The following is a 16,321-nucleotide window of genomic DNA, read 5'->3' as shown; positions in this document are numbered from 1 at the left end:
AATAGCAACATCGTGTCTCTTCATCTGTGTGTCAGCCCCTGGTACACTGGCTGTTAAAGGAGATCAGAAACGACGGAGATGAGGACAACATGGGCAGGATGACTGCATTTTGCCTTTTCCATGGCGTGGACACTTTGGGATACATTCTCTTTAGGTATCTGTAAACAGTGCTTCAGTTGGAAGCCTAACCATAAATTTCCTAAAAAAGTGGAAAGATTTTTCCCCAGCACAGTTTGGGTTAAACCTAACCAGGAGACTTTCCCTGCAGCTTGTCCTCAGGAGAGATTTAGCTCTTCCCACCGACCGAGAGCCCTGCAGCAGCGAGCTGATTGCTGGAGGTGTTTGGGACAGGCAGTCAGTCTTACCCCATCTGTACATGGTGTCGGTGTGTACTGCACTGCAGTGGTGAAGCCTCTACAGAGTTGTTACAGAATATTGCACTCAAGGAACGTCAATTACAGCACTTTATATTGAGAGCAAGATTTTAAGCTTACTTTCCTGATGGTCTTTAATGACCTATTTAAAAAATGCGGCCCTAAACAGGCTTCCTACACCAGCAATTTGAAGGTTCATGGCAAAATTCAAGGATGCTCAGAGCTCTTGCCCTGCATTACCTACCGGTTAACTATTTTGTTGTTGTTACCTTGTTTGTTTTGTGCTATTTAGTGGGTTGCTGACCAAGCTGCAGAGGGAAATTGTCATTAATTATTGAAGAATTGTGTCTAATCCATCAGGACATCACTACTGCAATAATAGTTCCACCGAGGAGACAAAAAGAGCCTTGAGTAAGGAGTTGGAGGTGTTCCAGTGAGGACGAGCAGCCCCAAAAAGCAGCCTTCTTAAGTTTGTCAAGTGAAATTTCTGTATGCTTCCTTCCTTCTCTGCATTACATGCCAGAAAAGAAGGGCAGTTATATTTTAGAAAATGAAATTTGTTTTCTGGAAGAGTTCCTGAGCAGGAGCTAACAAACCTGATCTTGAGGAGCTGAATTCCTCTGTCAAGACAAATTCCTCATGTGTGGGGTAACCCTTTGGTTACCACCATGGCATTACACTAAAAACTCTGACCCAGGACTGCTTTATAGTCACAGTACCACAGTACAACTCTATCGAATTTAAAGCCACAAGGAACATTAAATCTTCTATTGTTTATTTGCAGGTATATCACAGACATGAATCTTCATCTATTTACCTTGCATTTAACCCGTTTATGTTTGGCTGATACATGTTTAAGGGTACACCCGGTTTTGATATAACAAAATCTTATTTACTAGTATGTAGCAGGTGGCAGAGCTGGCAGAGGGCAACCCACCGTGGTCACCCTCAAACTGGGTTTTGGACAATTCCACTTTTCCTATGCCAGTAATTCCCTATTTTGTAGCAAAAGAAGACAAGTGCACAGGTCCTAAATCTGTGTCTCTCAGGTCTCAGTCCTTACACTCTGGTAGAAATCATCTGTCTGCTGTTTTATGCTACCTACTGGCATTTTACTTGACAGGTGGAACCAGGAAAATCCTATATCATATGTTAGACATGAATCACTTGAATTTAAGAAAGGATTTTCATTTTACCTCCTGTTTCCAACCTCTTTTCTCCTGTCTTCTGCTGAAGTCCTGAATTAGGATTGAAAGGCCCATGAGTTTCTGCCTGGAGTAATAACAATGCCTTCTGTCACCTGCCGAAAAGGCTTGGTTTTTAACCATGAAAGCAATCATGCAAGCCTGTGGCAGGGCTCTTCATGCTTAAATTGGGTAGTTTCCCTCTTTGCCAGTCCTAGGTGGCCGTGATTCATCTCTTAACTCTGGAATAGCTGAGGCATTTTAGGGTGCTCTGCATCTGGGTGACAGATTGAGCTGTAGATGTTGGGTTTTTTTTCCACCTATGGCATCCACTGGCTTCTTTAAACACATCTGGGACATGATTGTGAGCAGAGGCTGGTCAAAGTTTGTTGTTGTTGGGAAATGCAGGTTCTTTGTAAAGAAATCCTTCACAGGAACAGAAAAACAAACAACAACAACAACAAAATCACAAGAGTTTTAATAAAGCTTTTGTCAGAGATTGTTTCTAGGCCCCTGAAAAATTTAATTTCTAGTTAAAATGAAAGAGCACCTGAGTAAACCCCACTGTCCCTTCATGATCTTCAGTGCAGCCTGGAATTACATTAGTCACCCTCGGGGTTTAATATATATCCCAGGCTTTCAGAAAAATATTGCTTCTGTTTATCAGGGCATCAGCATTTGGTGAATAAGTTTGCGAATAATACAGCAATCCTTGTCTACAGTAAAGACTCTGCTCAACTAGGGTGAGAAGCTTAAAATGGCAAATATCATCCTGACACACAGAACCAACTTTAGAAGGAACATAATTTCTGAAGGGGTTTTGACTGTTCTGTGCTGCAGTATCCAGTAAGTTTACCAATAATTAAATACACTGCAATTTAACTAATTGCTTGATGAAGGGCAATTCTCTAGACATTGTAACGTGTCGGTTTTTCAGTGACAGGGCTGACAGATTAGTCTCAATTTTTTCTGATGCCATAAATCACAGAGTATGACTAGCTAACAAATCTGACGTATGGAAATGAGATGCAATGAAAAGCACAACCACACAGAGACTTTGGTGTTTACATTTTATTCAAAGCAATAAAGCCAAAGAAAATAGCTAAGACACAGAGAGCCTTTGTGTGCAAATGGATCTCTTACAGGCAAAAGCAAAGCTGGCTCAATTATGGCACAATTGTGTAGAGGCACAATTGTGGAGAATAAACATAGACATTTACATGGTTTTGTGTGTTCAGTGAAAACAGTTTGCTTCACAAGGGGTTCATAATAAGAAAGTGATGGCAAAGGAAGGGAAGGTAAAAGAGGTTGTATATGAGGGTGAAGGAAATGGATGTGAACAGGACAGCAACAACACACCAGAAGGGATGGATCTGCATTTCACATATTGCTATCATGAGATGTTCTTAAGCATCTCTCATGCAGAGAAGTGGTTCGTACAAACAGAAATGACTATTGCTATTTTATTAAGCCATTCATTATCAAGGCATAATCTGTATTAGTGGTAGCTGATGATCGTTATGTTATTTTGCAAGGTACCATCCAAATTTTCATGAATCTGAGACACAGCATGGGAACTTCTTTTTTTGGAAAATACCAAAAATCATATTAAAAATGTTTAATCTGAACTTTTTCATCAAGGCGATGAACATAACCCCACCATACCCCTGTAAAATCCTAACAGAAGGAGCACCAGGAATGGATGATTCCCTGGCAGAGTTTCAGGTAAAACCCTTCATGCCACATGCATGGCTAAAAGCTGAAGCTCAGCCCTCCTGCCAGAGCTCAGCAGAGCCCTGCGATCCTTTTAATACCTGCGTGGTGCACAAAGCTGTCCTGGTCTAGCTAAACAAGTGGTTTAAGTGTGGCTCAGTAAAACTGGGACGCGTGGATATCCAAAGAAACCTTTACATGAGTGTAGCTTGTGCTTCTGATTTTCCGAGGAGAGCAAAAACGAATACAAACTAAATTAAAGCCAGCATATGGGCATCTGCATTTTGAACTCGTCTAGTGAAACCATTTTCTGAAGTGACCCAGATCATCCCAGCACTGCTTCCATGCATGGAGAGGCCCCGCTGTACATCGGGTCCCCGTACTCCAGGCCATGCCGTCACAGCCTCTGCTCAGATTTCTCGCTTGGCTTCCACCCTCAGATGTTGGCTGCAGAGCATGGTTGGCTTTTTGGAAAAGAAAACAGCACTTGCTCACTGCTCCTTGCTCCCTGCTCAGCAAACCCTAAAGCAACACAGAGCCTTTGGCAAAGGCCAGGAGAAAGATGATGGTGGGAATTCACTGCTTGCCCACGTAAGGGGGATCTGTACCTCTCCTCTCCCTGTCCTGCAGATATAAAGGACATAACGGGCTTTCCTACCAGAGTCAGGGAAGAAGAAGTGTGTTTTTCAGTGCCTTTGTCAGGGGACTGCTCCGTGGTGAGAGGCTGGGTTTCCTGTTTCAGGTAAATGACTGTCTCTGCTTTTGTGAGCACCGCTACATAAGCTGGCTTCAAAAAGTTCAAAGATCTTTGCTAGTAAAACCACTGCTTTCAAGAACGGTTCCCATTTTCTACAGGAAATTTGACGCTGTCTTTGTTTAAAACCCTGGTCTTATTGTGCTTCCATCAGTCAGCCCTCTTTCACCATGCAAGCATGCTGGGTAGCTCCCGATCCGTTTCTTTTCATGGATGTCAGTGCGTTTGCCAGTGCCCTGATGGCTCTCAGTTCCTGGAATTTCACCGTTTCCTTGCCTCTGAAGTTGTTGAGATGCAGATCTGCTCCTTAGAGAGAATTGGAGCATCAGTCAAGTGGATTACAGCGAGGCTGGCAGGTTCCAAAAGCTTTATGAAAAATACACTCCTCTTTGGCAGGCAAATTGTCCCTTGAAAAGGGAGTTCTTTAAGCCGAACTTGCCTGGATCTGAGAGTTTTTGATTGTTTATGGAAAACATACGTACTTCTTTCTGCCCACAACATGGACACCTGTGACAAGAAGAAATTATTTCTTTTTACCATTCTTTTAATGTCCCATAAATTAGGAAAGAGCACTAAATAAAATGAGAGTCCATTATCACTTATTATTCCATAACATTTCCATTCAGACAGAGCCTTTGAAAAACTAATTAAGCAACTAGTGGTGGCTAATGCATGCACTCCAAATAATGCACATTCATACCCGATTTTCAGCAAGAGAAGCCGAGGTTCATTAACATTATACAGTAGCAAATGAATTCAGTTTGGGATAATGCCACCCGATTAAACTTTCCACAGCCCACTTAACTGGAGCTTTGGTGTGTATTTGACAGACACTTTAAACTCTCTAGAGATCCCGTGTTTTCCCATTTTCATTCCATCCCCTTCTAAAGGCCACATTCTGTCTTTGCTCTCTAGCAGATTAGTGATTTGCTCTTTGTGTATAGCTGCCTGGGTTTAAATGAGATGATTTACAGAGCTAAATGTTGTCCGATGTAGGGAAAGGTAACAGAATGTGGTCCAAAACGATGAAGTTAACAAAACAGTAGTGTTTCAATTACCCTTTCACAACCATGGCTCAGAAAATGGGTTTCAAATAAGACCCTTGGCTAATATTTGAGAATATTTTAGGAGTGAGCTTAATTCTTAAATTTGCATGGGATAATAGACCCTGTTTCCCAACCCCAGTTCTCCACTTACAAAATGAAGATAATGAGCATTCCCTCTTCCTATCTACCACCTGCCTTTAGCTTGCAAACTGTTTTCTGGGGGTCCTGCCCCTCAGCAAATGTTTGTGCTGTGCCTATTACTAGGGGACTTAATGGAGAATGCAGTGCAAGCAGCAAGTAATGCAAAGGTCTGTTATTTTGCTATTCCCTGGAGGCATCCGAAACTACACCCAGAGCCCTTCTCAGCTGGACTGGGAGTTGCCAGATCTGCAGCAAGCACCAAAGATCACAGAGAGTAATGCTGGGAGCATCCTGCCCAGAGACAAGTGCTGCCTTGGAGCTCAGGTCCTGGTGAGAAGAAGGTTAGAAGAGTCAAGGCCTGGAAAGATGCAAATTGACCAAGTTGCACAAATCTGTGCTGTCAGAAGCAGAGCGGCTGACCGGGTCTTGTAGCCTCAGACAGATGGTGGTAGCAGGATGGGATTGTCCTCATCTCACCAGGATGACAAGTTAAAATAACCCAATCAAGCAGCCAGCCAAGCGTCCTGCAGATGAAGCTGTTGCAACCACCAGGTGTTTAGAAATGGAACCAGCTGAAATGGTTGCCAGACACCCGTGTAGTGCAGGATGAGTATCACTGCATATTGTGTGGGTTTTATTGAAATGAGATGCAGACAAGGACTTTGTGTGTTGTAGGTGGCAGAGCTATACAAATTTAAAAACTTAGTCTCGATAAATACACGCCTAGAGCTTGCTTTTATCATGCATTTTGATTTTATTGTAGTGTTATGCAGTGGTTCCTCAGAAGAGTGGAGAAACAATGACTGTGATAATAATTAATGGGTTCGCTGATGGAGTCACTGCCCTTTTCACTTGTGCGACTAGCTAATATTCACAGCTTTCTAAAGTTCTTTCCATTAAGATGAGGAGTGTTTGATGCCTGCCTTGTATATTCCCTGACATTAATTTATCAAGAACATGCACAAAGTTCCAGTGAACGCAGCAGAAACACAGCAGACAGTTCCCTTGAGGAGAAACTCCATCTGCCCCTCCTGTGCGAGCTCTCTGCGGTGCGATATACCTCCCTGTGTACTATAGTTAGAAACCACAGAAAACTGAAGAGCCTAAAAGAGCCGTGCTTCATACAGTGACCCAGTACAATGTGAAAACTAGGTGTGAAGTGGCAGTAGCAAGAGGTTTTTTGAGATAATGTTGTTAAACCCAGCACACCGTGCTACTTCTGGCTAGATGTTATTATCACGTTTAAAAGCAGAGAAGCTCCTCAAGCCCCTCAGACCATTTCCAATTTACCCCATACCCTTGGTAGTCCATTCAGTGTCTGTAGCCATATGAGCAACCTGAAAGGTCTTGACTGCACCATTCACCCCATGGCTCAGGAGCACAGAGCCCATTCATAGCCCTCGTGGTCCTGCAAGGAAACCATCAGAAATCATCAGCAACTCCAAATATCGTATGAAAAAGTCCCTTGGGAGTAGTGAAGGGTATTTGAGGATTCCAAATCTGTTGAGTGAATGTTGTCTATTACTCTCTATTTTATTTTATTTTCAAATTGGTGTACTTTACAGTATTTTCTTATAATCCAATCACTTTGATACAGTGCCCTGTTTGCTCCTTAGGTTGATTTGAGTGGATGTGGGCAAACACACACACAAAAGCAACCACCTGCATTTGTATGCATGTGTGTCAGTGTGTAATACATATCCATGTGCCTAAACAAAACTGAATAAAACTCTTTGATTTCAGTGCCAACAGCTGGACAGGAAGGGAACCACATTTTCTCTTTGGAGGTGTGCGGTAGGGTCCCCTGGGTTATGAAACGTCCCCTTTTACCCGTTGGTTAGTATGTGCTCCCCAGCACAGAGATAATGTGCCCAGTGACCTGAGCTGGGCATGTATGTTTGTGGCAGTGAATTAATTTGGACTGAGACAGCTCAGATGGCAAAAATCCTTGACTTATCTGCCAAGAAAACTGAAAATGTGCTTCAGCTGAGATCTGTCAACATGAGAGGAGCAGAGGGTTGCCCAGTCAGCCAGAAGATGAATTTATGCTTGTTCTGTCAACTGCTGGAGATTGGAATGTCAATATAGAGCCTGATAAACTTCTCGTTCCTAAAGAATTAACTGCTCTGAGATCATGTTTAATAACAGTCTGGGCTACCTGAGGTTGTGCAGCCATCTGCAGCATTGTCTCCAGGCTGGTAACGTTGCCAGTACTCTGGCTTATCAGCTCTGTTTAGGTGCACGATCCACCCAAATTAAATTTCAGCCTCTGGTGGCCTCACCTCTCATATGATGTGCAAAGTGAAGGAGATAAAGAAAAACAAAAGCTAGGGACTGAGAGATTAATATATTTCATTAGATGGTTTCAGAGAAATTGAAGCAGAGACTGGGTACTGAGAGCACACAAACATCCTCGTGAGAAGGGTGCAGCACCCCAGGCTTGGTGGGGCCTTAACAAAGTGCTGATAAAACATTTGTAGCTATTCAGACTCTTCCATGACTAGAACCTGACAGCCTGAGATTTATAAAGATAGGTCAATATGCCCTCTGTGGGGCAGAAAACTATTTCCTATGTCAGTCACTTGACACGTGGAGAGCTTGCAAGGCAGTTGGAAGGGTAATGCAGAGTTAAAGGGAGTGAAGACAGATGTCTGGGTGCCAAAATACCTCCCTGTGCTCCCCTCCCCAGAGTTCATTTCTGTGGCATACACAACATTCAAAGAAAATATTGAATGCAGGGATTTCTTCCCTTTGCTTTGGTCTTGGCTGGATTAATTAGAAATGTCATTGATCCTGACAGGTGCCTTGGGGTAGCACGGCTGATGCTGTGCTTGCTACAAATAGCGGCTGATGGGGGCAGACACAATGATCTTTTTGTGCTGTATTATTCCATTTGAGGCTACTTGAGTTCCATTTAAACATTTCTCTCTAAACTATTATGTTCCCCCTCCATTTAGTGACAATGCATGGTAACTTATTCCATTACGCTGGAAATGAAATTGGTTGTTGATGACTGCAGGGTTTTCATTTGAATATTCCTTAGATGCAAAGCAATAATTTAGACAGAGTTAAAGAGAAGAAAGGAGACACTTCCCACCCTGCTACACTGATATCTGATCACTGCTGAATTAGAATAGTGCTCTTCCTGCAGCTATCACAAAGCAGTTTCCTAAATATTTCTCATCAAAGCTGAGATTCAGTTGTCAAACACTGGCAGGTCGGAGCTTGTGAAGATGGGGAAGGATGAAATAAATGGATTTGTGGTCAGAGGCTGGGTGACAGGGGTGAAAACACATGACAGATCCATATCTCCCACAGCCCTGCAATTTATCGTGCGACTGTCACTTCCATTTATAGGGTACAAATTGACTTGGTGCCCCTTGGGTGAGTGATGGGCCAAAGCATGGAACATCTGTCTTGGCTGTAATATGGCTGTAGTCATGGCATTAGTTTGGTGCCTTAGAGGCAGGAATGCATTTATCATTATAGTACCCTTCGGAGATCAGGAAATAATATTAAGATTTTTCTTATTTTATTTATTTTGAAGACAGCAGGAAAACAAATGAGGTTTCAGGGAGCATTCCTTGCAGACAGGGACTAAAGCATATTGTTTTAACTCATACTATAATATCCTTACCACAACACTCCCTTGACAAGTAGCATCCTAAAAAGCTGTTGTATTTTCTCAGCCCCTCCAGAGTCTTCTGAAAATATACATGTTGAACATATATCTGCAGAAAACAGAGTTTAATGGTTTTTCACTGCTTCTCCAAGTGAGATAACTTTAAAATCAGCTGTGCCCTGTTTTCAGTATTGCAAATTATCTCTGAAAAAAATATCAGCTGCACATTGGCTTTTCCTCTGTGTCCATTTATGCTTGATATCTCTCGATATCAGTGATGGCTAAATTACAGATGACTCACAGACAATGATCAAGCACTAAATCAAGTTTTGTTCCTCTGATGAGAAGCATAGGAGACACAGGAGAAATAAGGTGGTTGAAACTTTAGAACTTTACCAAGAAACACCATGTTCTTCCTATTATCCCAATAAAAGCTTGTCTGTTAGCAGGAACAGAGCTTCTCAATGAGGTTATTTCCAAAGAGCATCGCCATGAATAGTTATTTACTCAGTGGCGTGTCATTGCATGGAGAAAGTTAGGGCCCTTCCTAACTTAAAAAGAAGAAAAGTTGTCCACCCAGTCCCATCCCGACTTCTGGTGGAAATAAAGATTTGCCTCAACCTGAATTCCCCTAATTGATCCTTCCGTGCCATGTTCAGGCTGTGCACGCCACTCCCTGAGCCCCAGTAGACCTATAACAAGAACTAGGAAATGTAATTATTCCCACTCTCTCTGTTTTCATTATGTCTCTATTAATAGTCTTCCTCTTTCAAACAACCGTTGCCGACAGCAAACCATTACCATATGATGCACACACACACCAAGTACAAATTCAAGCTAATACACTGTGATGCTGCGTAAGACGCTGTCCTGCAGCTGAGCTTAATCTAATACAACGTGATGTAGGAGGCACCATGACACAGCTCAGTTAGTTCATACCAGGATGCATCATCCTGCAAAACCTTGCAGAGGGCTGGTTTAAAAGCTCTCGTTCTCCACCAAAAGCTCCAAAGGCAATGCACAGAGGCTGTCTGTGGCCTGCAGGACTGATATTGGCACCTGCTGGTATCAGCTGGGTAGCTGCTGGCTTCCGTGCCACCCTCTTTCGCTGCCATCTATGAGGATGGCATCAAGAGAAGAACGGTTTTCAGAAGGGAAGCCCCAAATGTCACCAACCCAGCCCTCTGCCAGCAAGCTCAATAAATTTATTCTCTCTTTACCTCTTTTACATCAAAATGGGCTGCCTGGGTCAGAGGGCATGAAGGATGGCAGCAGAGGAGAGAAAGGAGAGATCTTGTGGCCTTAGGCAGCCACCCAAACAAGATTAAATGAGAGGTGTGAGCACAGCTTCTTTGTGGATCCTGCCAAGAAGTTTAATTAAAGCCACTTGCTGTAGCAGAGTGACCCAGTTTCACTCTCAGCTATCACATCCGATGTGATGTTTTATGAGATGGGCTACAACAGCAGAACAGCATTTCTGTCTTTTTGCTCTTTTTCTCTTCATGCAGAGGAAATAACAAACTTGTATTGCGGGCACCATTACATCCCTCTATGGTGGGGGATTTCCCCCTCATCTGCCTTGGTCTTCTGACAGAGGAGCCAGGAAGAAATGATTCACTGCATCTGGGAAATTGTTCCAAGCACCCTCTTAGAGCTACACAAACAGTCATCTTTCAGCCTGTTCTTCCTCCTAAGAATAAGGACCACAAGCCATAAGAAATAGCAAGGTGGAAATAGTTTGACTGGTTATTTTAGGGTTGCAGTAGAGGATTTGTATCCTCTTACCAAGGCTGTTACAGCTGTTTAATTCATTGGACCTCAGCATGGCTCCATTTGGCATACTGTACACTGGTGTGAGACTCAGATCTACCATCTGCAAATCAGCAGCAAATCTCACTTTTCTTCTCAGAGACAGATTTATGACAGCTGCTGCAATCTCTCCATTTTTATAGCAAACTGTTAATTTAGACTTTTCACTCAATTCAAATCCAGAGAAAATGCCAGTCCACAGCAGCACTGACAATCACTCCTTCTCTAGAAACAATGACACTGCCTAAACAATAGGATATTCACTGTGAAGTCTCAATAAAAGTTATGCTGACACTTCAGATAAAAATTGACTTATCTTCAGATGGTGGCAGAAAAACCACCTGCCTGTCATAGTGATGAAAATAAAATGAAAGTTGGATCTGATGCTCCTGTATCTCTGTATCTCGGGGACAAGGAAATGCAGATGTTCCAAATGTAGGCAAGGGACTGTCCAGCTCAGAGCAATATCAAACCCAGAGGCTCTCAGTTGTCTCTCAGCACTATTGTAATCTAAATAATCCTGGCAAGCAATAACTCCTACCAGCAAGTGGATGTCCATAGCATCAGAATTACTTTAGCTTTTCTTATTAATTAGGTGTGCCAGGAAATCCATCATACTTCCACAGCTTATATGTATTTCAAGTCTCTGCAAAGCCAACAGCAGTGCTTTCATCTCTGAGAGACGCTAGCTTTACACTGAACAGAGCCAAGAAACAATCTACTCCTAGAAAAACATCCTCCCCAGTAGTGGGGAAGAGAACTGGTGCCAGGAGACCCAGCCATTTAGCCAAAAGACTCAAGCAAAGTAGCTGAAAAAAAAGATGCAAGAACCCAGGGAGATTACATTTCCTCCAAAGAACACTTTTGCTTGACCTCTCCTCACATTTACATCATTTTGCACATCTCTGCCCTTACTGCATATCACGCACGCTGTCATTGTTGAAATGCAGAGAAAAACAAAACCACAGAAATAAAAGAATACCCCACTTCACCTTTATCTTCCTTCCAAAAGGGAGCAAGGAGAAGGAGCTGTATTTAAAAAAAAACAACAAACAAAAAAACAAACAAACAAACAAACAAAACAAACAACACCAAAACAAAACAAACCAATCTCCTTCCAGCCACCTCCACACAACTGCTTAAGTTTAAATGGTTTCATCGCAGTAGTGGGTCAATTGCTAATTGCTTCCCTGCTCTCCACTCTCCCCCGGATTTGTCTAATTCAACCAATTCGTGTCAGAAGAAGAAGGTGAATGGCAGAAAGCTCAGGGGTTGAGCAGCTCCTGCTGCAGATGTCAGTACAAATCTGGGAGAGGCAAGAACCCAGGGAGACAGGACTAACAGATGAGAGAAATTGCAAAGGGCAGCCTATTGCCCTGATGCAATCTGCCACTACAGCCAACCTGCCTCTTTATAATTATGTCCGAGGACCTTTGTGAAATGAAGCAAGTCTTCCAGAGTATTCAGCAATCAATTCTTTTGGCTTTGTGCCTGTGCTCTTTAATAAATATAACTGAAGCTGAAGTAGCTGCAGGTGCCATTGATGTAATAGCAGTTGGTAACCACATAGCTAACATCAGTATATACCATTTGCAGCAAGTCTCTATGCATATTAACAGGAACTTGACATTTTGCTCTCATATTTGAAGCCTGCTCTATGGGACCAGATTCAACAAGAGAATTGCTTTCAAAGGCTCTTGAAACAGGCTTGGTAAGTCCGGTAGCATTGTTCCACATGAGAGATTAATAACAGCATGAAAGGTTTTATTACAGTCAGATTACCAACCAGAAATGAGAGAAACTATTGGTGTCGTTGAGAAGGAAGAGGCTGTGAAAACCAAAGATATACATGAAATAGAGGAAGTAGTAGGGACAGCCTTTTCTAACTAGGATCCAGAGGATTTTATACATTACATACCTTGTACCACGTTGTTGACCCGAACTGGATTCTCTAGATGAGTGCCAGGGGTTTTATGCTTACATTTGTTTTTATGCACGATCATCCCAGCATGAAAAATGCAAGTGCAGATCAGTGATGCACAAACTCAGATGTGAGCGTCTTGACAGTACAGGGCTTGATCCCTCCTGTACCAGAGCTGTGCAGTTTAGTTTCCAGCACTCCAATAAAACAGCAGCAGCCGAGGAACTGTTTGAACATCCAACATTTAGAATAAATGCAATAGCCAAGCCCTGAAGCTGGCAGAGCATGGTGGAAGAGCAGTGGAAGGAGGTCAGGATCCTCTCAGCATGCAGGAGTCTCTGATTATCCGGTGAGCCGAGACCATGTATACTGTAGTCCAGCTGGCAACATCTCTTGTATGACCAAGGTGAACATTTTTCTTTGCCAATTAGGTTGTGCAAGTACATGGTCAGTTTTCCAAGGGCCGAGCAGAAACCAGGTTTCAACTGAATAGACAAATCTCTGACAGATCTTTAATATAAATAAAACACTGGCTAATTTCATGCAGGGGTGATTGCTCCCACCTACCTGAGCTTGCTCTGGAACAGATTTTCTCTCTTCCCTTCTCAGAAAATCACTCCAACATTCTTCAAGTTCTGTAATTTTCTATTATTTTCTGCTTCTTTTCCTTTTTCATTATTTTTAAAAAGCGAACTTCTTTTGCCCTTTTCCTTTAAATACATGGCTTTTGAAAAATATAAATCAATACACTTAATGGAAAATGCACTTCTTCAAGGAGTTTAAAGAAGTAGCAACAGCCATCAGGAAACATGCACAGAGCATCTATAATAGAGTTGTGTCTTGTGAATCTATCTGAAAACAATTTATCATCCAGGGACAAAACTATAGCCAGGGAAGAATATTACGTGAGAACTTTCTATAACGTATTGCTGCTAGCATAAGTGGAAACGCACAAACTATGATATCTTTTAGTTTATTTAGGATAGGACACGTGGGAATGGCCCAAAGCTGTGCCAGAGGAAGTTCAGACTAAATATCTGGAAAAATTTCTGTACCATGATGGTGCTCAAACAACAGAACAGGCTTCCTGGAGAGGAGGTTCATGCCCTGTGCCTCTCAGTGGTGATAGGAAATCATCCTTTGAGTTCAGCTGGCTCTGACCCAAAATGACAAGCTGGTCTCTCACAATAATGTTTGTAGCACATAAAGTTTAGACTGTCATTGCTAACACTTACGGGAAGTCGTTAGTAAAGACTCCTTGTGTGTCTGGCCTCGGTTTTCAGTATGAACTTGTAGCAGTAGTGCTATTTTGAGGCTTCACTTTGGAATTAATATGCTTGAAATGGTGCGGGGAAAGGAGCTCATTACATAATTGTGTGTTACAAAATCTTGTTGTCACTATCATTTGTTTCCAGCCCATGATGAGAACTCCAGAAAGGGGATTGTAAGGCTACAGAGAGAGAAAAAACACAACAGAACAATTGGATAGTGTATAGGCAGCAAAACAGGAAGGCTAAGGAAGTACATAATGGAGCTCACTGTGATAAATAGGCAAAAATAAAGATCTGTAGGCAAAAGTAGGCGATCGTTTCCCCAGACTGACTTGCCAGTAGCAGATCCTGTGTTTAAATCCTCCTGTGCTTAAATCCTCACTGTACTACCCCGTGATGTTAGGACTTGCTCTTCTTTCAGCCACAACATCCTCTTATTTAATATGGCTACAATATGGAATTTTTTAACTAGATGGACGTTTTTGTTCAGCTTCATTTAAGCAGGTCTCTGGCATCTCGGCAACCATTGATGCTGCCCTGAAAACTGGTGCTTTGTAAAGAACTGCTGAAATAACAGGGGAAAGCTAATTCGTGTTCTTCTGTGTGTGTCTGGAGTCTGGTGAAGGGAATGAACAGAGCTGATAAAGGATGCTCACAATTAAATCCTGGACACATAATAAAATCAGGTGAAGCACAGACCTTTGCCCTGAAGCTTTAATTCTTATTGGCAAAGAAAAGAGAGCATTAATACAACTTAATGTACTGCTACCTTGACTCACTTCTCTTTTTCACTGACAAGTGCACTTGTGTACCTGTGCACATCAAAGTTAAGATTCTGGGAAAGGTAATTCAAAATCTCTCGTCTCCATTTCTAACTTTGGAAGCTTGGCTTTAGATCCCATCTCACTGAAAATTGCTTCAGCTGGTTGTTATGGCAGTATCTACATCACAAAGAAAGTCTAGCACAACTAAAAGGAGGGAGAAAGAGGCGAGGTCCCATTAAAGTGAATTTTTCAGAGTGGGAACTTGGAGGGGAGCCGAACTCTTTGTCACCGTGGACACAAAACAAAGCTGCACAGGTGCCATGTTCTTGCTCTCGGTTCATTAGGCAGCATATTGCTCTCTGTTTTCAATGTCACCATCATCCAACGGTGATGGCTGCAGGTTGGGCTGCTTCCAGGGACACTGTAATAGATGCTTGGATATGCTTGCTAACCACTGCTAGCCATGATGGTTGAAGTTAATGCATTATTATCCATGGCTGCAGAGCATACATCATCTCATCAGCCACCTAGCGTGCTCATCCAAACCCCTTAATTAGCCAATGCTCATTGGATTATTCCTCCTCTGCTCCTTCTGCTGCCAATAGTTTCTAGAGCAGGTTCTGGATCTGTTACATTTCTCTTAATGCTGTTGCTTCTTTCTGTTTCTGCTAATGCCAGGGTATCTTTCTGTCTGCTTAAGGAGACGACAGAAAGATGAGAAATGAGTATTGACAAGAGTAATCCCTCCAGCACAGGAATAGGAACCTCTACTAAATCAAACGTGGATACAGTGCCCAAACAGTCAGATTAGCACAGCTTCACCCTTTGTGGTGTTTAACTGAAAATTAATCAGACATATTCTTTATCCAAAGGTGTTGACTCTGCTGTACTTACTTTGGTAGAAGACTGCCGGCATCAGCTTCTGGTTTTAAAATACTGCCAAGGAGGTGGGATTTGCATAGACCTAAGGTAGGCAGCAGTCCTCCTTCATACAATGCAGTCTGTAGTTTTAGCTCTTTGGTGTGTACAGGGAGAGGCAGAAAGAGTCTGTGTCTGGTGACTACCAGTAGAAATACATGTTGCAGCACAAAGAGGTTTTGTTTCCTCTGCAAATTGCATCAGTTCCACTTCCCTAAGTAAAAAGCCAGCAACAGAATTAGCTACAATGCTAAACGAGAAATGGAGTTGAAAGAGAATAATGTCAAATAGTTGAACAGAAAGAAAGGAAATACATGTGTAGCAGACCTGAAAAGGAGACAGAGGGCTAATTAAATATAGTGCAATGAATTTCACGCAGTGTCCTTCACATGCAGCATCATAAAATGCCTTGCTGAATGAGCGCGCCTAGAATCAGATGAAATTTCAGAAACTTTTCCCATCTCTTCTGCTCTGGTTTACTCTTACCGGACAGATGCAGAATGCTGTCATGAGAAGAAAACGTCACAGCTCAGCTTTCTGAAATCAAGCTGAAATTCCACCATCTCAAGCAAAGAATGCTAAGTTGGGCAGCACCAAGAGCCCAAAGCTCTGGCATGGGCCACAGGTCAGAAAGGCAATCTGCCCTGTGCATTTGCAAGAACCACGCACATTTATTGAAAAATGTGTGAAACCTGTACCATGATACCACAGAATGCCTGTATGAGTACACACCACGGGGCTTGTTGCAGTATGTGCATGTGTAAAAGTGTCTCATGGTCTCCTTGGAGCTTGCTACCACAGGTT

The 16,321-nt window shown here is 42.5% G+C and overlaps 1 long non-coding RNA gene across 2 annotated transcripts; it reads right to left on the bottom strand.

The window, feature by feature from the left end:
- Nucleotides 1-2,622: 2,622 nt before the first annotated feature.
- On the bottom strand, nt 2,623-15,853 carry LOC139999222 (uncharacterized). 2 transcript variants are annotated; one of them, XR_011804496.1, is made up of 5 exons: nt 15,494-15,853; nt 12,562-14,014; nt 8,850-8,943; nt 6,510-6,620; nt 2,623-4,532 (listed from the first exon to the last, which is right to left on the bottom strand). It is a non-coding gene; the product is annotated as an uncharacterized lncRNA (long non-coding RNA). The 2 variants fall into 2 exon arrangements; XR_011804497.1 differs by lacking the exon at nt 8,850-8,943.
- Nucleotides 15,854-16,321: the final 468 nt, after the last annotated feature.

This window comes from Anas platyrhynchos, chromosome 21, assembly GCF_047663525.1.
Source record: "Anas platyrhynchos isolate ZD024472 breed Pekin duck chromosome 21, IASCAAS_PekinDuck_T2T, whole genome shotgun sequence".
NCBI lineage: Eukaryota > Metazoa > Chordata > Aves > Anseriformes > Anatidae > Anas > Anas platyrhynchos.
This window is presented reverse-complemented; position numbering and strand designations above follow the sequence as displayed.